Source organism: Ornithorhynchus anatinus, chromosome 2 (assembly GCF_004115215.2).
Source record: "Ornithorhynchus anatinus isolate Pmale09 chromosome 2, mOrnAna1.pri.v4, whole genome shotgun sequence".
Lineage (NCBI taxonomy): Eukaryota > Metazoa > Chordata > Mammalia > Monotremata > Ornithorhynchidae > Ornithorhynchus > Ornithorhynchus anatinus.
The window spans coordinates 21,475,804-21,501,856 of NC_041729.1; the positions used below are offsets into that span (position 1 = coordinate 21,475,804).

Consider the following 26,053-nt stretch of genomic DNA (forward strand, 5'->3'; position numbering starts at 1 on the left):
AAAGTGCTTACTATGCACCAGGCATTGTACTAAGTGCTGGGGTGGATACAGCTAATCAGGTTGGACAATCCCACACGGGGCTCTCAGTCTTAATTCCCATTTCACGGATAAGGCACAGAGAAGTGAAGTGACTCGCCCCAAGTCACCCAGCAGACAAGTGGTGGGACCAGGATTAGAACCCAGGTCCTTCTGTATTCTCAGGCCCGTGCTCTATTCTCTAATTAATTGCAAAATGATGTGCAAAATGAAATCCTAAAGTTACTCTTTGCAAATGAAAAAGAATACCCAAGAGTCTATTGGTTATTTTATTTCTTTTTTAAAAAAATAAGAACTCATGAGCAATAAAATTCCAATGGGAAAGGGGGAAGAGAGGAAAATAAAAATGTTGGGAAGTGAAATACTTCCCCGTGATGAGGACAGCATGGGGCCAAATATTAAGTTTAGTGGAGAGGGCAGTGAATAATGGAGCCATCTTGCTGTGAAAGGGAGAGACTGCTGGTCTAGCAATTTCATTAGAAGACAGGCGGGGACTGGCAAATTCCTTCCTCCTCCCTCTTTCAGTGTCAAGTGAAGAGAATATATGGGCATGCGATACAGAAAATCAGGGCTTGAGGAAGAGGGTTAAAGATCTGCTTTTCAGTTGGCAGGTAGGGCAGTGCCACGCTGGGTATTATGCTGTGAGGGAGCAGGCATCGTGATCCCTGGAATTTCAATCAAATAACCACCTGTCACTTGGGGGTTCACATTTCAACTTCATACTAAAGGAGAAAACTGGCTCACCCTCTTTGAGTCCAGGCAGGGAGTCTCTCTTCCAACTCTGTTCTGGGCTCTCCCAAGCGCTTAGTACAGTGCTCTGCACACAGTAAGCTGTCAATCGATTACAGGTCGCCCTGTAAGAGATGGTCACAGAACCTATTCTCGCCCTTCTCCTTAAAGGGCCAAATTCCTTTTCATAATAACCTCGATGGATGAACCAAAGAGCCCATTATCTGCTTCTCGCTGCTGACTCTTCGCCCACGTCCTGCCTCTGGCCTGGAATGCCCTCCCTCCTCAAATCCAACAGACAGTGGCTCTCCCCCATTCAAAGCCTTATTGAAGGTTGTCCTCTGCTTAACTTTTCCATCACTAAAGATGGCACAACCCTCCTTCCCGTCTCACGAGCCCTTAATCTTGGTGTCATCTTTGACTCTGCTCTCATTCAACTCACATATCCAATCCAGCACCAAATCCTGTCGAATCTCACCTTCACAACCTCGCTTTCCTCTCCATCCAAACCGCTTCCCCAATAATAACGTTGGTATTTGTTAAGCGCTTACTATGTGCAGAGCACTGTGCTAAGCGCTGGGGTAGATACAGGGTAATCAAGTTGTCCCACGTGAGGCTCACAGTTAATCCCCATTTTACAGATGAGGTAACTGAGGCACAGAGAAGTGAAGTGACTTGCCCACAGTCACACGGCTGACAAGTGGCCGAGCCGGGAATCAAACTCATGACCTCTGACTCCGAAGGTCAGGCTCTTTCCACTGAGCCACGCTGCTTCAGTACAATCACTCATCCTATCCTGCCTACGTTGCTGTATCGGCCTCTTTCGTTAATAATAATAATAATAATGGTATTTGTTAAGCACTTACTATATGCCAAGCACTGTTCTAAGCACTGAGGTAGATACATGGTAATCAAGTTGCCCCATGTGGGGCTCACAGTCTTAATCCCCATTTTACAGATGAGGTAACTGAGGCACAGAGAAGCTAAGTGACTTGCCCAAAGTCCCATAGCTGACGAGTGGAGGAGCAGGAATTCGCACCCTCAACCTCCTGCTTCTCCAGAGTCAAGTCCATACTTCACTTCGCTGCCCGGATTATTTTCCTACAGGAACGCTCAGGACATGTCACCCCACCACCTCAAAAACCTCCAGTGGCCACCTCCATATCAAACAAAAACTCCTCACTATTGGCTTTAAAGCTCTCCATCACTTTGCTCACTCTTATCTCACCTCACTTCTCTCCTTCTACAACCCAGCCTGCACACTCCACTCCTCTGGTTGCTTACCTAATCACTGGGCCTCGCCTGTCTCGCCGCCAACCTTTGGCCCACGTCCCACCTCTGGGCTGGAAAGCCCTCCCTCCTCAAATCCACCAGAAAATGACTCTCCCTCCCTTAAAGGCCTGCTGAAGGCACATCTCCTCCAAGTGGCCTTCCCAGACTAAGGCCCACTTTTTCTCATCTTCCACTCCCTTCCATCACCCTTTGCTCTCTCCCCTCCACCTCCCCACCGCCAGCACTTAGGCATATAGCTCTAATTTATTATATTGATGCCTGTTTACTTGTATTGATGTCTGTCTTCCCTCCTCTGCACTGTGAGCTCATTGTGGGCAGGGATTATCTCTCTTTATTGCTGTATTGTACTTTCCCAAGCTCTTCGTACAGTGCTCTGCACACAATCAGCACTTAATAAATACGACTGACTGACTGACTGACTGAATACATAGTGGACAGAGCACAGGCTTGGAAGTCAGAAGGTCATGGGTTCTAATCCCGGCTCTGTCACTTGCCTGTGACCTTGGGCAAGCCACTTAACTTCTAAGCCTCAGTTACCTCATCTGTAAAATGGGAATTAAGACTGTGAGCCTATGCGTGACAGGGACTGTGTCCAACCCTGTATTTACCCCAGCACTTAGAACAGTGCTTGGCACTTAATAAGCACTTAACAAATGCCATCGTTATATCGGGCATCCAGGAGGCACGCAATATGATGAATGACTGGCCAAAGTGGCCTGAATTTGAACAAGAGTCAGGGCCGAAAGAACGATGACCCATGATGACCTCTAGACTGTAAACTCATTATGGGCAGGGAATATGTCCGCTAATTCTGTTGGACTTGCACTCTCCCACATGCTTGGTACAGTGCTCCACACATAGTAACTGCTCAATAAATATCAGTGATTGACTGATTGATGATTACTCTATGATCAGCCCAGGAAGTTAGTGTTACTTTAAAATTGAATCAGTGCTCTGCTAAATTGATTTTGTCTCCCCCTCGAGATTTTAAGCTCCTTGCAGGCAGGAAATGTGTCAACTGACTCAGTTGTATTGGATTCTCCCAAGTGCTTAGCATAGTGCTCCGCATACAGTAAGCCCTTAATAAATAGCACTGATTGCTGGATTGGTTTTTAATGTATTATTACTAGATAAACTAGTCATGGGAAAGTGGCTGTCTTATTGACTCTTTTCTTTGGAGATGACCAACTGATGTGCAGAAAGCAATCAGTGATTGTGGTGGGGGAGGGGAGGAAGAGGGCAGCAACTTTGGCAGCCAAGAAGGTGGAGCACTTATGTATACGTCTCAGCACCTCTGTACCTATCTCTGCAACTGTGAACATATCTGTAATTTATTGATTTATGCTAATATCTGACTCCCCTTCTAGACTATAAGCTCACTGTTGGCAGGGAATGTGTCTGTTCATTATTGTAGTGTACTCTCCGAAGCTCTTAGTACAGTGCTTTGCACACAGTAAGTGCTCAATAAATGTGAATGAATGAATGAATGAATGGAGAGCTATACTAGCAAACAGGCTGCTCTGCAAACAACGTGAACACTTTGTGGGCAGGGATTGCCACTCTTTATTGCTGTATTGTACTTTCCCAAGTGCTTAGTAGAGTGCTCGGCACACAGTAAGCACTTAATAAATATGACTGACTGACTGAATGAATGTATACGATGAATGTATACGGCCACTAGCCAACAGGTAGGCTCTCGGTGAAAAGAGCGGTGGATCAAAATCCCAGGCCTCAGGGCACACTTAATAAGAATACTCCATAAGTAGTATAACTGTGGTATTTGTTAAGCTCTTACTATATGTTAAATACTGTACTAAGTGCTGGGGTAAACACGAGATAATCAGGTTGAACGCTGGCCTTATCCCACCTGGGGCTCACAGTCTAAGTAGGAGGGAGAAGAGGTTTTTGCACCTTACAGGTGAAGAAACTGAGGTCAGAGGAGTTAGGTGATATTCACCAAAGGCACACAGCGGGGCAAGCGGCGGAGCCAGGATTAGAACCAAGGTCCTCCAATTCCCAGGCCTGGCTTCTTTCCACCAGGCCACGCCGCTTCCCACTTGTGCCGATGAACAGTAAGACCGTCGGCACCAATGGCATACCCAGGGACGGTGGCTGAGCGACTTCTGAAATCTTAGTAAGCAACTCAGCAGTGACAGTCAATTAAAACCCAGCCAACAGGGATAAATTCCTGAGCAAACTAATTCAATCAGCCACACGGGCTCCGGGTTTTTAAACTATCTGCAACAGCTCTCCACGCACGCTCCAGGTTTACCTCAGGGATGGGCCCCTGTCTTTATCAATGCCTAGGGTACCTTACAAACTTTAAGTACGCATTAACCAATAACAACTTTTCAGTAAAGACTCCCAACTGGAGAGCTGGGAATTGGACCAATGTCTCCATGGGCCACTGCATTATTTGGGGAGGGTAAGGAGTGCCTGGGGCCGTACAAGTACGTCCAAATACTTGCTACTAAAACTGTTATTGATAATAATAACAATTGTGGTATTTGTTAAATGCTTACTGTGTGCCTGCCACAATACTAAGCACTGGGTTGGATACAAGCAGATCGCGTTGGACACAGTCTCTGTACCACGTGGGGCTCACAGAGACAATCCCCAATTTATAGATGAGGGAACTAGGGGTTCTGTATAAATAATCATGTGACAGGCCCAGATCCACTTGTCTGTTATGTGACCTTGGACAAGTCACTTTATTTCTCTGTGCCTAAGTTACCTCATCTGTAAAGACTGGGGATTAAGACTGGGAGCCCCATGTGGGACAGGGACTGTGTCCAACACGATTTGCTTGGATCCACCCCAATGCTTAGTACAGTGCCTGGAATGTAGTAAGTGCTTAACAAATACCAGAACTGTCATTATTTGACTGTAAGCCCGTCAATGGGCAGGGACTGCATCTATCTGTTGCCGATTTGTACATTCCAAGTGCTCAGTACAGTGCTCTGCACATAGTAAGCGCTCAATAAATGCTATTGAGTGAATGAATGAATTATTATTATTATTCACTACGTCATGTGTCTGCTCCTACGGTCACTTCTTTCATCCTACTCCCCTGGCCTTTACTCAGCAAGGGGATGCCATCTGGGCCAGGTAGCCAGCCCCCTCCTGTTGGGACTGGACCAAATAACTCCAAATATTTCAGACATCTCTCTTTATTATGGTATATTTTATGGTATTTGGTAAGCGCATTCTATGTACCAGACACTTTACTAAGCACTATATAAGCTAATTGGGTTGGACACAGTCCCCGACCCACGCGGGGCTCGCAGTCTTAATCCCCATTTTACAAATGTGGGAACTGAGGCCGAGATAAGCGAAGAGACTCGTCCAAGGTCATGCGGCACACAGGTGACTCTGACATATGTGGGACCAGTTCGCTTGCCCGGCTTAAACTCTCCCATTCCGGCTGGCAAGCTCAGCTCCCCAGCCCCCAGCTTGCTGTCCTGAGCTGGGGCTCCTCTCTTGGGCAAGTGGTCTGTCACCATGGCCAGGACGTGAGAGAAGGACTTGCCTATATGTCGTCGACTTGTCACCGACCCATAGCGACACCACGGACACATCTCTCCCCGAACTCCCCGCTCTCCATCTGCAATCGTTTGGGGAGTGGATCCAGAGAGTTTTCATGGTCAAAATCTGGAAGTGGTTTACCATTGCGGGAGAAGGACTGCAGGGGAGAAAGTCTCAACCAAAGGGCTTGAGAAGAGTAGATAGAGCATGGGCATGGTCAGGGGTTCTAATCCCAGCTTTGCCACTTGTCTGCTGTGTGACTTTGGGCAAGTCACTTCACTTCCGTGGGCCTCAGTTACCTCATCTGGAAAGACTGGAAGCCCCACGGGAACAGGGACTGTGTCCAACCCGATTTGCTGTATTCACCCAGCGCTTAGTACAGTGCCCAGCTTAACAAATACCATCATCATCATTACTATTACTATAACTATTATTATGGGCCCGGGTGTCGGAAGGACCTGGGTTCTAATCCCGGTCCTGCCACTTGTCTGCTGCTGTGTGACCTTGGGCCAGTCATTTCACTTTTCAGTGCCTCCGTTAACTCATCTGTAAAGTGGGGATTAAGAATGTGATGTGGGATATGGACCGGGTCCAACCTGACGATCTTTTATTTACTCCAGCTTTTAGTACAGTGCTGTAAGCGTACATCAAATACCATAAAAAGGGTGGGGGGTAAGTTGTAGAACTGGCCAGAAAAGATTCAATTATATGAAAAACTGGTGAAAAATAAATTGGAAGGCTTTTTATCATTTACCTTTGGAGCTAAAATGTAGGAAGCTAACCATAAACAATTTTTAATAAGTTCACAGCTGGGAGGAAGCTTTTAACTTCGGTGCCATTTTCTCCTCCTTTAGTCATCTTCATTTCAATCACACAACAGTATTTACTGAGTACCTACTATGCATGGAGCACTGTAGTGAGCACCCAGGAGAGTACAACAGAGTCGGTAGACATGATCCCTGCTCTGAAGGGGCTTCCATCTAGCTAGCATTGTAGACGCTTCACTGAAACACAATACCAAAATGAAATCAGCATGACCTAGTGGAAAGAGCACGAGCCTGGGAGTCGGAGGACCTGGGTTCTAATCCCGGCTCTGCCGACTGCATGCTGTGTGACCTGGAGCAAGTCACACGTAAGCGCTTAAATATCATTTTAAAAAACTGAGTAAATGAATGTGTGAAGTGTGAAGACTACGCAGGAGGTCGTTCATCCCATCACTGAAGAGAACACTGCATCAGAGAGAGGAATCGTCTTGTCAGCTGGCTAAACAACAGCTCTTTCCCTGAAATCAGTAAAGCTTCCCTAATGGTTTGCTCCTACTGAGCCTTCCATTAAGTCTTCCGTGTTTAGGGATCATAAACTTCTAGAGGAAAATGGATGATTCAATTTCTGACAAATTTTTCCATCGCTAGGACTACTCAAGCTCAGGACTGCTAAATTCAGATCAAAGAATTATGCCAGCAGTCAAAGAAGTGGCGTGGCCTAATGGATAGAATACAGGCCTGGGAGTCAAAAGGACCTGGGTTCTAATCCCGCCTCTGCCACTTGCCTGCTGTGACCTTGGGCAGATCACTTCACTTCTCTGCGCCTCAGTTACCTCATCTGTAAAATGGGGATTAAAACTGTGAGCCCAATGTGGGACAGGGATTGTGCCCAACACAAATACCTCCTATTTACCCCAGCGCTTAGTACAGTGCCTGGCACATAGTAAGAGCTTAACAAATACTTTTTTATTATAATTATTCTCTGTGCCTCAGTTACTTCATCTGAAAAATGGGGTATAGGACTGTGACCCCCATGTGGGACACGGACTATGTCTGACCTGATGAGCTTGTATCTACCCCAGTGCTTAGTACAGTGCTTGGCACATAATAAGAACTAAAATAACAAATAACACAAACAAACATCAGCCTTAAAAAAAACAAACCAAAAAACCTCCCCTTCCTGGTCTGGGAACTACTAAGGAGCAGAAGAAACTGAGATAAAGAAAGTTTTATTTTCCATCTTTTCTGCTGGAACTCTAAAGGGGAAGACTTTTCTTTTCTGTTGGCATAAACCCAAATTTAGCAAGTAAACTTCCAGTAGTTCATTAAATATTTTGAGAAATAAAATGCTGTGTTCCCATCATCCCAAATCTATTCCTAAGCATCACACCAGAAGCCTAAATTACCTCTTTGGAAGAGCCAGGGCCCTCACAAAAATGAAATTTATTCCAATGTTATACCTTACTATCAATCACAAGGAAAGTCAATTTTGTTCCCTCAAATAAATTTCCCCTCTCACTCGAATGCATATCAACTCAAGGTTCTAGTGCAATAAATTTGAGGTTATAGAAAATATCTAAGAAGGTTATAGCTCACCTGTATGAACACATACATATCAGTAGACATTTTAGTACATATTCTGTACTGCAAAAATGACTAGTTTCAGATCAAAACAGCATCTTACACAGAGTTAAAAGCAGATTACTGTTTTGCCACAGCAATGACTATGAAACCGACTTCAATCCTGAAGAAGTTTTAAGTGACATGAACAATGGATGAAAGAGTAACAGCTTACATCCCTACTCAACACAAAGGACATGCTGAAAAAAAAAGTATTCGACTATAACTTTTTCCGTAAAAAGTATTCTCAAAATGCATATAAGGAAAACCTCATTCATAGTTTCTGATCAGAATTAGCGCATTCTCTGCTGCTCAGATGAATACCCATGACTGCATTCCAATGTTTTCATTTACAGGTCTACTTTCTAATCATTCAAACAAGCCAGAATGTTTGCCCCATACATGTTAAATTACAAGACGCTTATGGAAACAAAAAAACAAATGACCGAAAACAACAGTCGATTATCAGTTCAGCCCATAACCCCTTGCTGGGTCTTTCTAACCTGTACAAAATATAAAGAATAGACACCTGAAAGAAAAAAGAGCTTAGTTTTGACTGGAAAACAAAAAAGTCAAAGTGGTAATCTTGCCCCCCACTGAAAAAAATTAATCAATTTAACCTAAGGTCCTTGAGACTTAAAAACAAACATTTTCTTCCATTTATTTTGAGAAGGGATGAATAGGCCCATGACCTCCCTGTCTTTCTGCTTTTGGAACAACAACGGTTCAGCTTTAAGGAAGCTCACTTTAAGTTGGTAAAGGTACCGGACGGCCAGGACGGAATCGGTCAGCGCTGCAGCAACTGTACAGTCCACCCTAACCCTAAATTCGGCATCCCACCCTTCCGCGGCTTTTCAGGGCCTCGTTCCCTAATTAGACGGCACCCGGTGACCCGAACCCTGTCCAAACCATTGCCATTTAACCTCAATTTGTCTGAACCAACAAGAGCACATTAAAATTCCAGCCGCATCGGGTCTCCCGCAAAGACTCTGTCAAAATATGGAAACTCCATTCCCTCCGTTTGGGTGGGAATAAATGTCTCGTTCAGGCAGCGATATTCTGCAGCTCAACTTGAAGGGTGATGGCCTGGGCAGGATGTCCCCGACCCTCACTCCAGACCCCCTTTCTGGTTCTCCTCCTCCTCCTCCTCATTCCATCTCCCCAGCCTCTGAGCCCCTCGCCTGGGGAGCTAGGGTTTGCCGCTCCGCCTGCTGACCTTGCCAGGTGATGGAGACGGGCACCGTCCTCTGGTGGGGCCGGAGGCAGAGGTGACCCATGAAGTTTAAGCACATCTCCCCCATGGCACGGAGTCAGGTAGGGGGCAGCTTTATAAGGCAGAGGGGGGAATCGGGCCTCCTTTGGCGGCGCAGCTTCCCGGGGGTGATGGAGATCTGCTCGCTCAGAGGCAGGACCCAGGCTCAAGAAGGATTTCTATTCCTAGGGCAGCTTGGAGTTTTAAAATCCCATTTGCTGGAGATATACACACAAGACACACACACACACACACAGACTGTCTCTCTCTCCCTCTCTATCTTTCTTTCTTACAGGTCGGGGCAGGCCGGCCTCTGTCCCCAAGTCTGTTTCACATCATCGGTACCCAGTCTACGAGCCCAAGTCTTCTTTCCTCCTTTTCTGCAGCCCCGGTCGCCCCAGATGCATGGAGCTCAGGGACTTAGGCTCTTCCTTGCCCTTCCCTGGCCTTCCTGCCCAGAAAGGTGGCCCAGCCTGCAGCTCGTTCTGGAAAGGGACCTTGGGAACCCGGCGGTTTCCCAGCAGTGTCAGTGGAGGGTGGGAAAACAGAGGGAGCAGGTAGGGAAGGAAACAGAGGGCAAAGAGGGAGGGGAAATAGTGAGGGCAGGGAGGGAAACAGAGAGGGCAGGTGGGAAATAGAGAAGGAGGGGGAAACAGAGGAGGAGGGGGGAATACAGGAGGAAGGGAAAGAGGAGGAGGAGGGGGAAAAAGGAGGAGGGTGATAAAAGAGAAGGAGGATAAAGGAGGAGGGGGGAACAGGAGGAAGGGGGAAACAGGAGTAAGGGAAAGAGGAGGAAGGGGAAAGAGGAGGAAGGGGAAAGAGAGGAGGAGGGGGAAAAAGAAGGAAGGGGATAAAGGAGGAAGGGGGATAAAGGAGGAAGGGAGAAACAGGAGAAAGGGAGAAACAGGAGGAAGGGAGAAACAGGAGGAAGGGGAAACAAGAGAAAGGGGAAACAAGAGGAAGGGGAAACAAGAGGAAGGGGAAACAGAGGAGGAGGGGGAAACAGAAGAGGAGGGGGAAACAGAGGAGGAGGGGGAAACAGAGGAGGGGGGAAGGAGGAGGAAGGGGATAAAGGAGGAGGGGGAACAGAGGAGGAGGGAACAGGAGGAAAGGAAAGAGAAGGGGAAACACGAGGAAAAGGGGGAAACAGAGGAGCAAGGGGAAACAGAGGAGGAAGGGGAAACACGAGGAGGAGGGGGAAACACGAGGAGGAAGGGGAAACAGGAGGAGGAAGGGAGAAACAGGAGGAAGGGAGAAACAGGAGGAAGGGGAAACAGAGGAGGAGGGGGAAGGGGGGGGAACGGAGGAAGAGGAGGAAACAGGAGAAAGGGAAAGAGGAGGAGGGAAAAAGGAGAGGAAGGGGAAACAGAGGAACAGGGGGAACAGGAGGAAGGGGATAAAGGTAGGGGAAACAGAAGGAAGGGAAAAGAGGAGGAAGGGGAAAGGGGGGAAGAAGAAACGGAGGAGGAGGGGGGAAACAGGAGGAGAGCAAAGAGGAGGAGAGGGGAAGAAAAGGAGGGAAGAACAGTGAGAAGGTAAGCAGGGGGAAAGAGGGAGAGAGAGAGGGAAGCGGGGGGGGGGGGAGGAAGGGAAGAGAGGAAAAGGGGGGGACCAGGGATTGGGGGGAGGCCACGGGGGCGCGGGGGGGGGGGGGGCAGGGAGGGAGCGAGGGCGCCCTCTGGCGGCTGCCTTGGTGCTGCCGCTGCTGTAGCCGCCCGCGACCCCCGAACCCGCCCCCCGCCCCGGAGACGGGGCAGGCTGCGCTTGACCCCCGCCCGGCCCCGGCCCGACTCACCGCTCAGCCCGGCCGGCAGCCTCACCACAACGCGCCCGCTCTCAGCCCATCGCCGCCCCCGGGGCGGGGCGGGGCGGGCCAGGCCAGGGCACGGAGCAGGAGCGGGAGCAGGAGGAGGAGGAGGAGGAGAAGGGGGGGGGCAGCGGGGCGGCTGCCTCCGCCTCGCCCGCAGAGCCCGGACACGGCACTCACTCCGCACCGCTCCGCCTCAACACAACCCTGCGGCCCCGCACTCCGGCCCTCAGCTCCGCACGCCCCGCTCCTAACCCCGCCCCCTCCCACCCCAAGTCCGCCCCCTCCGCCTCCGAGCCCCGCCCCTCCTTCCTCGGCCCCGCCCCATCCTGAACTGGCCCCGCCCACTCCTGTCCAAAGCCCCTCCCACTTCGCCTCTTAACCCCGCCCACTCCAACACCGAGCTCCGCCCACTCCTGCCCTCCGCCCCGCCCACTCCACCTCCTAGCCCCGCCCCTCCGCCTCGTCCAATCATATCCAGCCCCTCCGCCTCAAATCCCCGCCCCATCCAATCAGATCCAGCCCCGCCCCCTCCGCCTCGTCCAATCAGATCCAGCCCCGCCCACTCCGCCTCCGAGCCCAGCGTGGTTTAGGGGCAAGAGGCCGGCTTTAGGCGTCTGCGGTCCTGGGTTCTAATCCCGCCTCCGCCACCCGTCAGCTCTGTCACCTGGGGCAAGGCCACGTCCCTTCTCTGGGCCTCAGTTTCCTCATCTGCAAAATGGGGATGGAGACTGTGAGCCCCACGTGGGACCACCTGATGACCTTGTATCTACCCCGACGCTCGGCCCCATAGTGAGCGCTTAACAAACACCATCATCGTCATCATTATCATTATTATCGAAGGGCATCACATACAAGCTTCTCCAAAGACGCATCGTCTACTTTTCAATCGCTTTCACGATTTAATGACAGGACTCAATGTGATCCAGGCGACGAATGTCCCGAAATCTGAGCAAACAAAACATACACACAGAGGGTACTCTAAAAGTTCCCTTCCCAACGGGCATCAAGATCTCTGAGCTATAGGTATGATTTTCAGATTTTTGGCCTGCGAGTAGGGGCGAAATATATACCGAGTGTGGTTAGAAATGACAATAATTAATTAGATCTGAAGCTGGTTCTGGAAACCGCAGAAAGACATTTTTTTCAGTTGGTTTTGGAATAACTAATAATGTTGGTATTGGTTAAGCGCTTACTATGTGCAGAGCACTGTTCTAAGTGCTGGGGTAATAATAATGATGTTGGTGTTTGTTAAGCGCTTACTATGTGCAGAGCACTGTTCTAAGCGCTGGGGGAGATACAGGTTAATCAGTTTGTCCCGCGTGAGTCTCACAGTCAATCCCCATTTCACAGATGAGGTAACAGAGGCACAGAGAAGTTAAGTGACTTGCCCACAGTCACACAGCTAGATACAGGGTAATCAGGTTGTCCCACGTAGACTCACCATCTTAATCCCCATTTTACTGATGAGATAACTGCGGCACAGAGAAGTGAAGTGACTTGCCCACAGTCACACAGCTGACAAGTGGCAGAGCTGGGATTCGAATCTACGACATCTGACTCTGAAGCCCAGGCTCTTTCCACTGAGCCACCCTGCTTCATAGTAACCCAAATTTGTCTTTAAATGATTTAATTTCAAGCGTACATCACTTCAAGGAATTGATGCATGCTCCTCTAAATTTGGGGGGAAATAGAATAAAGTCAATAATAGGCACCAAGTTATTTGACTTTGCACCACTAACACTATTAATATTTGAGAGATGAGATTTGTGCCCACATCAATACTTTGGTCTAAGCAGCTCCTTAAAAACCAAAGCTTAAAAATGAGCAGAGGTGTCTAATTTCAGGTGTCCATGGCAGAGGAAAAGCAATGAATTTTAAGAAGTGCTCACAGTCTGTTTTTTCTTCAAAAATAAGGAAAAAAGAAACAGATGCCTAAGGAAATGCTTTCAGTGGTATAGTCTTAAAAAGGAAAATGTAAAAGTCATGAAATTCTGAGAATAATGCATTCAGAGTAAGGCATCCTCTCCCCTTCTAGACTGTAACCTTACTATGGGCAGGGAATAAGTTTGCTAATTCTGTTGCACTGAGGGCAAGTCACTTCACTTCTCTGGGCCTCAGTTACCTCATCTGTAAGCTCTCCCAAGCACTTAGTATGGTGCTCTGCACATAATGCTCCGTAAATCCGCCCTTTCCTCTCCACCCAAACGGCTACCTTACTGTTACGGGCTCTCGTTATATCCCGGCTAGACTACTGTGTCAGCCTTCTCTCTGACCTCCCTTCCTCCTCTCTCGCCCCGCTCCAGTCTATTCTTCACTCCGCTGCCCGGCTCATCTTCCTGCAGAAACGATCTGGGCCTGTCACTCCCCTTCTTAAACAACTCCAGTGGTTGCCTATCGACCTCCGCTCCAAACAAAAACTCCTCACTCTAGGCTTCAAGGCTCTCCATCACCTTGCCCCTTCCTACCTCTCCTCCCTTCTCTCTTTCTACCGCCCACCCTGCACGCTCCGCTCCTCTGCCGCCCACCTCCTCACCGTCCCTCGGTCTCGCCTATCCCGCCATCGACCCCCGGGTCACGTCCTCCCGCGGTCCCGGAACGCCCTCCCTCCTCACCTCCGCCAAACTGATTCTCTTTCCCTCTTCAAAACCCTACTTAAAACTCACCTCCTCCAAGAGGCCTTCCCAGACTGAGCTCCTCTTCCCCCTCTACTCCCTCTGCCATCCCCCCTTTACCTCTCCGCAGCTAAAGCCTCATTTTCCCCTTTTCCCTCTGCTCCTCCACCTCTCCCTTCCCATCCCCACAGCACCGTACTCCTCCGCTCAACTGTATATATTTTCGTTACCCTATTTATTTTGTTAATGAATTGTACATCGCCTCGATTCTATTTAGTTGCCATTGTTTTTACGAGATGTTCTTCCCCTTGACTCTCTTTATTGCCATTGTTCTCGTCTGTCCGTCTCCCCCGATTAGACGGTAAGCCCGTCAAACGGCAGGGACTGTCTCTATCTGTTGCCGACTTGTTCATTCCAAGCGCTTAGTACAGTGCTCTGCACATAGTAAGCGCTCAATAAATACTATTGAATGAATAAATAGCATTGAGTGCTTGATAGTAGCCCTTTTGATAAGTAGCATCTCCAGCCCCATAGCACTTACACTTCAGCCCCGGATCCCTAGCCCACGTCCTGCCTCTGACCTGGAACACTCTCCCTCCTCAAATCACTTAACTTCTCGGTGCCGCAGTTACCTCATCTGTAAAATGGGGATTAAGACCGTGAGTCCCCCGTGGGACAACCTGATTCCCCTGTGTCTACCCCAGCGCTTAGAACAGTGCTCGGCACATAGTAAGCGCTTAACAAATACCAACATTAAATCCGACAGTTACTCTCCCCCCGCACCTGACTTCCAACCCTTATTGAAAGTACATCTCCTCCAAGAGGCCTTCCCAGACTAAGCCCGCCCCGCTTTCCTCTTCCTCCACTCCCTTCTACGTCACCCTGACTTGCTCCCTTTGCTCCCCCCCACTCCCAGCCCCTCAGAACATATGTACAGATCTGTCATTTATTGATTTGTATTGACGTCTGTCTCCCCCCACTCCCCTCTAGACTGTAAGCTCGTTGGGAAAAGGAATGTGTCTATTTATTGTTGCATTGTAAATGTTGGTATTTGTTAAGCGCTTACTAGGTGCCGAGCACTGTTCTAAGCGCTGGGGGAGATACAGGGTAATCAGGTTGTCCCACGTGGGGCTCACACACTTTTAATCCCCATTTTACAGATGAGGGAACTGAGGCACAGAGAAGTGAAGTGACTTGCCCACAGTCACACAGCTGCAAGCGCTTATGACTCAATGACTGATTGAATGAATTTATACTTAACTTTATACTCTGCCATTTCCCCTATCTGCAATTTATTTTAACGTCTGTTTCCATTTGCTATACTGTAAGATCCTTGTGGGCAGGGATCAGGTCTGCCAACTCTACTATATTGTAATAATAATGTTGGTATTTGTTAAGCGCTTACTATGTGCAGAGCACTGTTCTAAGCTCTGGGGTAGATACAGGGTAATCAGGTTGTCCCACGTGAGGCTCACAGTTAATTTCCATTTTACAGATGAGGTAACTGAGGCACAGAGAAGTGAAGTGACTTGCCCACAGTCACATAGCTGACAAGTGGCAGAGCCGGGAGTCGAACCCATGACCTCTGACTCTAAAGCCCGGGCTCTTTCCACTGAGCCATGCTGCTTCCCTAACGACCCTGTGGGACTTCTATCTACCCCAGCACTCAATACAGCACTTAACAACTACCACAATTATTAATATTATTATTACTTTATGTGCTTAGTACAGTGGTCTGAATATAGTAAGTGCTCAGTAAATACTACTGACTGATTTGAATGATAGGATAATTAACTTGACCACACTATACCACTATATATTAAGACAGCAGCACCTGACAACCTCTCATGATTTCAAATATCACCTCGATGCCCTATAGATGCTTTATCAGGATAATTTCCCTTGTATATTTCCACATTTTGCATCAAATTGCTGCAGAGTTTTGTCATAAATGTCTTTTTCAGTAGTCTCTGTACCAAACTCACCAAACCTGAGATGACACCATAAATCACTTCTGCTCAAAAATAAATAAATAAAATAAACTTCTCTATGTCTATCTCCATGGGAGTCTAATGATGCAACAAACAGACACGGTCAAAAGCAAGATAGATGAGGAATATTTTACATTTCACCCCAAATCCTCATCAAAACAATGGGGTTTCCTCCCTTGTGCTTGAGTATTCAGGCTCTCTAATGACTATGGCCTGTCAAAGAATTATTCATATTCAGCAGTAAACAACCCTCTGCCAACACACACACACAAACACATACACACATCCCCCACCCCCCAGCCCCCACCACCCCCGTACTCCTTCTTTAGGACTTTTTGTCAAATTAGGTCTTAAATTGGAAGGGAATCAATACAAGAACAATTCCCCGGGATATAAATCCAATTCAGGCTGAATTCAAAATTCCTATTAACTGGTAGACTCCGGCATAAGGTGAAGGCAGAAATAAACTCAGAGTTAGAAGAACTGGACCTAAGCATCACGAATAAACATGACATTAGACCTAAACATCTGATCCCAGCTCCACCACTTACCTACTGTGTGACCTAGGGGAAGTCAACTTCTCTGAGCCTCAGTTCCCTCATCTATAAATATGGAGATTCAAAATCTGTCTCCCACTTAGACTGGGACCTGATTATCTTCTGTCTACCCCAGGGCTTAGTACAGTGCTTAGCACATTGTAAGGCCTTAACTAATACAAAAATTATGATTATTATTATAACTTTCCATCCGTGAGCCTGTGTATTCAAAGATGGAACGCCTCAGAATTGATAATGAAGTTTACCTCTCGGTATGTGGTGGGAAAAGGTGAACACAAGACCCCTACATTCCCACTCACAAAATGTACACACAAAGACTGTCCTTTGATGTGTGGGTGTAGCACCTAATGTTGCTTTCAATTTTCTCCAAGTGTCTGCTTTAAGGGAGCCACACCTTTCTGGAATGCAGTGTGCCCTGCTGATATGTTTCCTGAAGTTGTCTCTTGCCTGTGGGTCATGATGCTATATTGTGGTAGACCATGCTTGACTGCATCTCAGAAAAAAGTTTCCCTCCTCCCTGGCTTTCAACAGCCTCATTTCAGATCCCAACAGAGCTATTTTCATTCATTCTCTCACATCCTGCCCAGTGAGGCTGAGTTGAGGTGAACATAGCTTCAATGCTAGGAGACTGAATCCAATTTAGGACTTCATTGCTTGTGGTCCTACATTGCCACCTGATGCCTTGATTTGATTTTCTACTTCCTCCTCCATTACTGCATCTTTGGACAATATATCTTTGCCCGAGTAATTAAGTTGGGTGACAGAATTCAGTTCTGTATTGTCAACGACGACCTGTAGTTCTGTGGAGCTACTGTGCAGGCTGATAGATTATTTTGGCTTTCTCCAAGTCCTCTAATAATAATAATAATTATGGCACTTGTGAAGTGCTTACTTGGTGCCAAGCACTGTTCTAAGCACTGGGGTAGAGACAAGCTAATCAAGTTCTGTAGCACCAAGCTGATTCTGCAAAGTGATTCACAATTTTGTTTGGTGTATGCACAGAGGATAGGATTGCGTGCAGCTCGCTAACCTGAATAACTGACCTTAGCAGAGGTGATGTTACTCATAGCAGAGGTGATGTTAAAAGATGTTTCTCTCTTCCAAAGGGTTATGTTACTTAAAAATGTGTTGGATTAGTAACGGTTACATTATGGGGGCTGTTTTCCAGTAGACTTAAATGCAGTTTCAGAATCAATCCCTGCATGATGGTTGAGCTTACTGATAAGTAAAAATTACACTTGAATCCCCTCCCTGTCCCCCAACACCCCACACTCCAAATTTGGCAACCCTAACCTGCCTCTCTAGTTCTCTTCGCCGCCTTGTGCGCAGGTATTTTTTTCTCCTTCATTTGAAATTCAATCTTGCAACAGCTGTTGCTACAGGGGCGGCCACCAAACCCCCACTAGCACCTCCCCCTTCCCAGTTTGTAAGCTCACCTTCCCTACTCAGCCAAAGTCAAAGGAACGGAGACCTGGAAAGACTGTGAAGCAGTGTGGCCCCGTGGAAAGAGCCCAGGCCTGGGAGTCAAAGGACCTGGATTCTAAACCCGGCTCTGACTCTTGTCTGCTGTGCGATCTTGGGCATGTCACTTTACTTCTCTGAGCCTCAGTTCCCTCATCTGTGAAATGGGGATTAAGACTGTGAGCCCCATGTGGAACAGGGATTCTGTCCAACTCGTTTACTTTGTATCTACCCCCGGGCTTAGTACAGAAGAAGGCAAGAGAGAAGAGAGAAATGGACTGTGTCCAACCCCATTTGCTTGTATCCACCCCAGCGCTTAGTACAGTGCCTGGCACATAATAAGTACTTAACAAATACCATAATTATTACTATCTCTCCCCAGTTCACCTTTGTAACCACCTTATTTGCTGGAGAACAGTAGGAAGGGGAAGGGGATGAGGGAAAGTCAAGGCAAAAGCTGGTTTTATGATTTAAGTACTAGCAAATAATGAAAAATACTGGAATTCAGGGAGTTGGAGGAGTTGAACTAAAGAGATAGGGGAGGGTGTGAGAGTTGAGGGGGTGTGATGGGGGTGCCAACAGGCACTGGAGAGAGCAGGAGGGAGCGTGGCAAGGAGTGAGGCGGGGATGGAAGTCATCTACCTGGACCAATTGGATAGAACATCGGCTGGAGCATTCATGTTCTGAAGTAAATCAACAAATGGTGCAGGATGTATTGCCGGTTGCAGATAATAATAATTATGCTACTTACTGAGCACTTACTAGGTGCCAAGCACTGTTCTGAGCACTAGGGGAGATACAAGTTAATCAGGTTGGTCACAGTCCCTGCCTTGCATGAGACACACAGTCTAAGTAGGAGAGAGTAGGGTTTAATCTCCACTTTATAAATGAGGGCACTGAGGCCCAGGAAAATGAATTGACTTGCCCAAGCTCACACAGCAGACAAGTGGCAGAGCCAGGATTAGAACCCAGGTCCTCCGACTTTCAGGACCGTGTTCTTTCAGATAGCATGGCAGAGTGGAGAGAGCATGGGCCTCGGAGTCAGAAGGTCATTGGTTCTAATCCCAACTCCACTACTTGCCTGCTGTGTGGCCTTGGGCGAGACACTTAACTTCCCTGTGCCTCAGTTCCCTCATCTGTAAAATGGCGATTAAGAATGTGAACCCCATGTGGGACGTGGACTGTATCCAACCTGGTTTGCTTATATCCACCCCAGAGCTTAGTACAATAGCTGGCACATAATAATAATTTAGAGAAGCAGTGCGGCTAGGTGGAAAGAGCATGGACTTGGGAGTCAGAGGACATGGGTTCTAATCCCAGCTCCATCACCTGCCTGCTGTGTGACCTTGGGCAAGTCACTTAACTTCTCTGTGCCTCAGTTACCTCATCTGGAAAACGGGAATTAAAAGTGTGAGCCCCACATGGGACAACCTGATTACCCTATATTCATCCCAGTGCTTAGAATTGGGCTTGGTATATAGTAAGCACTTAACAAATACCATCATTATTATTATTATTAACAAATACCATTATTATTATTATTATTATTATTAACTAGGCCAAACTGCTTCTCTATTTCCCTGTCGTGGGGGTGGTATAACCTGGAGTCTACCTTTGCTCAATACCCATGCTGCATCCTCCAGCAAGGCTGGATAAAATAAACTGAATAGATCTGGATGCGCTTTACCTGGTTGGTGAAGGGAAACAGATCAGACAGGGAGACCAAGTGCTGTCACCAGTAAGCCCCAGAATCTTAACGAACCTCTCAGGGCAGCCTAACTGTCTAACTAATTACCAGGGCCCAGATCATTTTGGGCAGGGAACGTGCCTGCTAATTTTGTTGTACCTCTCTAGCGCTTAGTACCATGCTCTGCATGAAAAGCAGCATGACTTAGTGATAAAGCATAGGCTTGGGAGTCAGAAAGTCCTGGGTTCTTATTCCAGCTCTGCCATTGGCTACTATGCCATTTGACTACTGTGTGACCTTGGGCAAGTTATTTCACTTCTCTGTGCCTCAGTTACCACATTTGGAAAATGGGGATTAAGACTGTGAGCCCCATGTGGGACAACCTGATAACCTTGTATCTACCCCAGCACTTAGAACACTGCTTGGCACATAATAAGTGCTTAACAAATACTATCATCATCATCATCATCATTATCATCATGTAGGACATGGACTGTGTCCAACTCCATTAGCGTGTATCTACCCCAGAACTTAATACAGTGCCTGGCACATAGCAAATGCTTAACAGATGCCACAAAAAATAGCAAGCACTCAATAAATACAAATGATCAGGTCCCATCCCTTTGTCTAATTGATGAAGATTGTCCAGAGTCTCTGCAGGTCTCTTGCCCCTGATTATGCCGAGAAGAGCTACAGCGTGAGCTGCTCTGTGTTCCCAAGCCACACTGCAATTCCTGGCCCAAGCAGGCAGTGAGATTTTGCAGGGGTCTGCCCGGAAGAATCCCGGCTAGGATTGGGCCAGTAATGGAGAGCAGTAAGATGCCATGATGATTGCCCTGGTCTGATCGTGGATCTTTCTTCTGGAAGCTAGCGATCCTGGAAGGTGTATTTGGGATCCTGGGATCCCTGCTCAGTGGGCTATATATTGAAGAAAATGAAGTGTTTAAGAAGAGGGTCCCCTCCAAGCTTGGAAATCTCAGCAGACAGACCACCAGGTCCAGGTGCTTTGCTATTTTTTATGAATAGCTTCTTTAAATTTGGAATAGAGGTGTCTCTCCCTCTAGACTATTAGCTCCTTGAGGGCAGTCAGTCAGTCCTCTGCAATTACTGAGCGCTTACTATGTGGAGAGCACTGTACTAAGCACTTGGGAGAGTACGATATAACAATAAACAGACACATTCCCCCGCCTACAACGTGCTCATAATCTAGCTCATGTGTCTACAAGTTCATTTGTATAGTAGTCTCCCAAGCGCTTAGTAGAGTGCTCTGCACACCGTATACGCTCAATAAATACCACTGATGGACTGACTCGGTCTCAAAGTTCCTCTAGCCTCTGGACAGCCAAGAAATCACCTATTTGGAAAGGTCTCTAGGGCCAAGCAGTTTAAAGCAGTCTAATATATCCTTATAGCTCTGTAATTTATTTATTTCATCTACTAATTTTTTTATATTAATGTCTGTCTCCTCCTCTACACTGTGAGCTCGTTGTGGGCAGGAATGTGTCTGTTGTTATATTGCACTCTCCCAAGCGCTTAGTACAGTGCTTTGCACACAGTAAGCACTCAATACATAAGATTGATTGATTGATTGAAAAAATAATGCATATTAAGAAGAAACAGTTGGCTCTCCTTAAGGCCACTCCATTGCTACATAGCACCAATCATTCATTCAATCGTATTTATTGAGCACTTAACTGTGTGCTGAGCACTATACTAAGAACTTGGAAAGTACAATTCAGCAACAAATATAGGCAATCCCTACATAACAATGGGTTCACAGTCTAGAGGGGTGAAACAGACAGACATCAAAGCAAGTAAACAGGCATGAATAGCACCAATAGCACCAATATAAATAGGTGCCAATATATATCATTAATAAAATAAATAGAATAATAAATATGTACATGTAAAAACAAGTGCCGTGGGGGGGAGGGGGTTGGGGCGATGTTGGGGGGGAGCAGAAGAAAAGGGGGGCTTAGTCTGGGAAGTCCTCCTAGAGGAGGTGAGCTCTCAGTAGGGCTTTGAAGAGGGGAAGAGAGTTAGTTTGGCAGATGTGAGGAGGGAGGGCGTTCCAGGACAGAGGTAGGACGTGGGTCAGGAGTCGACGGTGGGACAGGCAAGAACCAGGCACAGTGAGGTGAGCACCAGAGGAGCGGAGTGTGTGGTGCGGGCTGGACTATAGAAGGAAAGAAGGGAGGTGAGGTAGGAGGGGGCAAGGGGATGGTGAGCTTTGAAGCCAATATAATTAATGATAGAAGGGACTGGTGATCATTTGTGATCATTCAGTTCCATCAATCCTCTAAGCCAGAGCAAGAGCCCAATTGTACCAAAATAAGAGGAATCACCAAGGGAACTCAGACAAGGCCCAAACAATACTGAGAGTGATTCTGACAGGCCCTCACCACAGCAAACTGGAAGCAGTGACATTAATCAATCCATCATTGGGGTTTATGGAGGGCTTACTGTGTACAGAACATTGTACTGAATCCTCAGGAGTAAAACAGCATTAATAGATATGATCCCTTAGAAACTTTGGGATTTTTCTCTATGCCCAGGGGAACAGTGAGGTTTGTAATTCCAAATAAAGCCAATTTTTGCAGGAGAGAAATGAAATGAGGTACCTTTGCTGACTGCAGGAAAGAGCCACCAGTCATTGCTCTTCTTGTATGACTTTGACCTATCAGTTTGCTATTTGTAACCTTTGAATATTTTCTTTAAAATGCAAAACACTCCCATAGGCTTATTTTTGTAACTATGCTGTATAAATTAACTGGCCACAAGTAAACCGTAAGATTAGATGAAAGCCATTCGATGTGGGGTCTTGCTTCTGTTGTACTCTCAAAAGAGCTTATTGCTAATTCTTTTTATAGTACTTTTAAGTGCTTACTAGGTGCCAAGCACTATTCTAAGTGCTGGGGTAGATAGAAGTTAATCAGGTTGGACATACTCCTTGTCCCACATAGGGCTCAGTCTTCATCCCCATTTTTACAGATGAGGTAACTGAAGCACAGAAAGATGAAGTGACTGGTCCAAGGTCACACAGGCAGCAAGTGGTGGAGCTGGGATTAGAACCCAGATCCTTCTGACTCCCAAGCCCGTGCTCTAACCACTAAGCCACACTGCTTTGCACTTGGGAAGCAATCCCAAAAAGCCATCGATAGATTGACACGGGACCTTTCCAGCCATGCCTAGAGTTACAGGATTCAGAGCAAATGTGAGGCTAAGGACTGGCCTCTCAGGTGAGATCACTGCTGGGCAAACTAAAACAACTCAAATCCAAATGCCCAGTGATTGGGAACGCAGCAGTAGTGCAGGCAGGAATGTCCAGGTGCCCACCACGATCAAAGTAGGGAATACAGCCGTGGATTTTCCAAGGTTCTGTCAGCAAGCCACCACAACTAACTCAACACCCCTTCAGCAGCCCAGCGTGGCTTCTTCATTGAAAGAATGGGTTTCCCTTTATTCTCGGTTAATGTCTGTAGCTGCTTTCTAAAACGAAGCTGAGCCTAAACCCTCCAGAGAAAAGTACTGTCCTTCCTTTGGAACCATTCTGGAAGAGCCATAAATATCTGAAACTGCCCCAAAGCCAAAGTTTGGTTCATCTAGGACTGTCTGGGTATTTTCCACATCTTCAACTAATCTGAATATCCTGATGGAGAGGTGAGCTGAGGAGGGCCTCTTAAAAAACATTACCCGTTCATCCCTACCTAGCCTCTAGCCCATTAAAAAAAAAACTGCGGTATTTGTTAAGTACTTACTATGTGCCAAGCACTTTACTAAGTGCTGGGGTAGATATAAGATAATAATAATAATAATGTTGGTATTTGTTAAGCGCTTACTATATGCAGAGCACTGTTCAGAGCGATGGGGTAGATACAGGGTAATCAGGTTGTCCCACGTGAGGCTCACAGTCAATCCCCATTTTACAGATGAGGTAACTGAGGCACAGAGAAGTTAAGTGACTTGCCCCATCAACCGGTCCCACATGGGGCTCACAGTCTGCGTAGGAAACAGAACAGGTATTGAATTCCCATTTTGCAGATGAGGGAATTGGGGCATAGAGAAACTGAATGACTTGCTCAAGGACACACAGCAGGTAATACTACTACTACTAATAATTGTGGCATTCATTAAGCGCTTACTGTACTAAGCGCTGGGGTCTATACAAATTGGGTTGGACACAGTCGCTGTCCCATATGGGGCTCACAGTCTCAATCTTCATTTTACAGATGAGGTAACTGAAGCGCAGAGTAGTTAAGTAAATTGCCCAAGGTCACACAGCATACAAGTGGCAGAGCCAGGATTAGAACCTATGACCTTCTGAGTCCTAAGCCTGGGCTTTATCCATTATTCCATGCTGCATAGCCAAAATTAGAACCCAGCTCCTCCGACACCCAGGCTCTTTCCACTAGGCCACAGTGCTTCTCGACAGGTTTCTACACCTGCTGGACAGTTGGTGTTTTGGCTCTAAGCTAGTTAAAAGCGAATAGCTTCAAGGGTTAGTTGAGAGGATGTTAGTTGGATCTGGTAGCTGCAAAGGCCATGGATTATATATCCTAATCACTGTCAATTTTCTCCCACGGTATTCCACCTTTGGCTAACAATCTGTCAGAGAAAAATATGCTGGCAGTTTGTTGCCCGCCATATGTTTCAGTCCTGGTTGCATTGCAAAGTTCAACCCCGAAAACCGACTCTTCAAGAATGAACAGAATGAAAAATCAGTGTTTTTTTTCCTCAAGGATCAAGAAACCGTCATCATCTGTGGTTCAGACAAAGCCACAGAGTTCTAGAAATTACAACTGAAGAGAGGGAAACACATTATTTTCCCAATTCTCCTACAGTCTCTTTGAAAAGTGCACTCTGTTCACCTACAATGCACAGATTATGTTCCTGATGAACTTTGTGTGAAGTAAAACCTGTGAATTAGCTTGCCCACCTCGGTCGCTACCACAAACCCACGCACACCTATTTCTTCCAACCTCACACTGTGTCCTATTTAGAGTCCCATCTTGTGGGAAGAACATTCCCTAATTCCCCAACAGAGCTTTAACTGAAACACAAAGTCGAAGCATGCAGAATGGAAGAACGGAGGCTAGGTCATTTTACACTCTATTGAGCGAAATCTAGTTGTGTTTTTTCTGTACATATGCCTAACCTCTTCTGGTCCATCTGCATTTTTCTCTGGCCTCAATGATACATGCAAAACCTTCCTACATAGGCAGCATGCTGAAACCTTGGCTCAATAAATTAAAGTAAACCTTGGTAGCTTGAGGTGATAAAATTCAGAAAAAACACTCATTATAATGAGTAATAATAATAATAATAATAATAATAATGATCGTATTTGTTAAGTGCTTACTATGTGCCAGTGTACTAAGCGAAATCATCCAAAATAGGCAGAGATAATAATTCCTAATATAAGCTCTCCGGTTAGCTCCTTCTGAATCAAAAATTGGGACTCTTGAGCCCTTCATTTTCACCTGCAAAGCACTGATAAAGATTAGCTGAGGAAGTTTACCCTCTAGGTTTCTGTAGCTACAAAGAAGGTCCCTCAGAGTCTAGGAAATGCTTCAAGAAAGTTTTATACAAGTCTGGGAAGGCCTCTTTATACCTTAAAGATCAGGGAACGTGTCTACATTTAGTACAAATTAGTACAGTGTTCTGCACGTGGAGAGCACTCAATAAATCCCACTGATTGATCGATCAGTCTCAGAAAATGCAGCCCTGAAAGTTGGGAGGCCTCTGAGGCAGACAGACAGGTCAGGTTGCAGCGATGCAATCACGACAGGAGTGGCTCTTTCTCTGCGGAAACTTCGAGAGGCTCATGAAGCCCAGACAAAAATGAAAACAGCCTCAGGAGCTGTAAACAGCAAATACCTCAGCGAAACAAAACTCGATCTCGACGTGATCAGGATGTTTGGTCTCACCGTAGCCTTCTTGGCCACCTTCACCCCCCCTGGCAAACTTCACTATCTGTGGCATCATCTTTGAATATGAAGGGAGGGAGAGAGTATGTTTGTGGGAGGGTGTGTGAAGCGGCGTGGTTTAGTGGAAAGAGCACGGACTTGGGAGTCAGAGGACGTGGATTCTAATCCCGGCTCCACCACCCGCCTGCTGTATGACCTTGGGCGAGTCACTTAACTTCTCTGTGCCTCGGCTACCTCATCTGGAAAATGGGGATTAAAAGTGCGAACCCCATGTCGGACAACCTGATTATCCTGGATATACCCCAGTGCTTAGAACAGTGCTTGGCACATAATAAGTGCTTTACAAATACCACAATTATTATTAGTTATTATTTGTGGGGGTGGGCGGTGTATGCGTATGGGTCTCAGGAAGGCTAGTCTCACTTTGCAAATGGATTTTTCCCTTCCTGGTAGATTTATTAAACAATGAAAAATCTGCTTGTTATTTCTGGATGACACTAATAAAGGCCCCATTGTAACCCAGCTTTTACCAATCCGTAGCATGTTCAATCTGATGGTGCCTTGGCTTTTTCATTTCCTTCCTTCCTTCCTTCCTTCCTTCCTTCCTTCCTTCCTTCCTTCCTTCCTTCCTTCCTTCCTTCCTTCCTTCCTTCCTTCCTTCCTTCCTTCATTTATTGAGTGCTTACTATGTGCGGAGCCCTGTACTAAACATGTAAAGTACAATACAACAATAAACTGTGACTTTCCCTGCCTGCAACTAGTTTATAATTTAGATGGGGGGGGAGAGAG

General features: G+C 46.8%; 1 protein-coding gene across 7 annotated transcripts in view; it reads right to left on the reverse strand.

The window, feature by feature from the left end:
- OSBP2 (oxysterol binding protein 2) overlaps positions 1 to 26,053 on the reverse strand; it is a 319,410-nt gene that overhangs the window by 169,465 nt on the left and 123,892 nt on the right. The window lies entirely within an intron of this gene.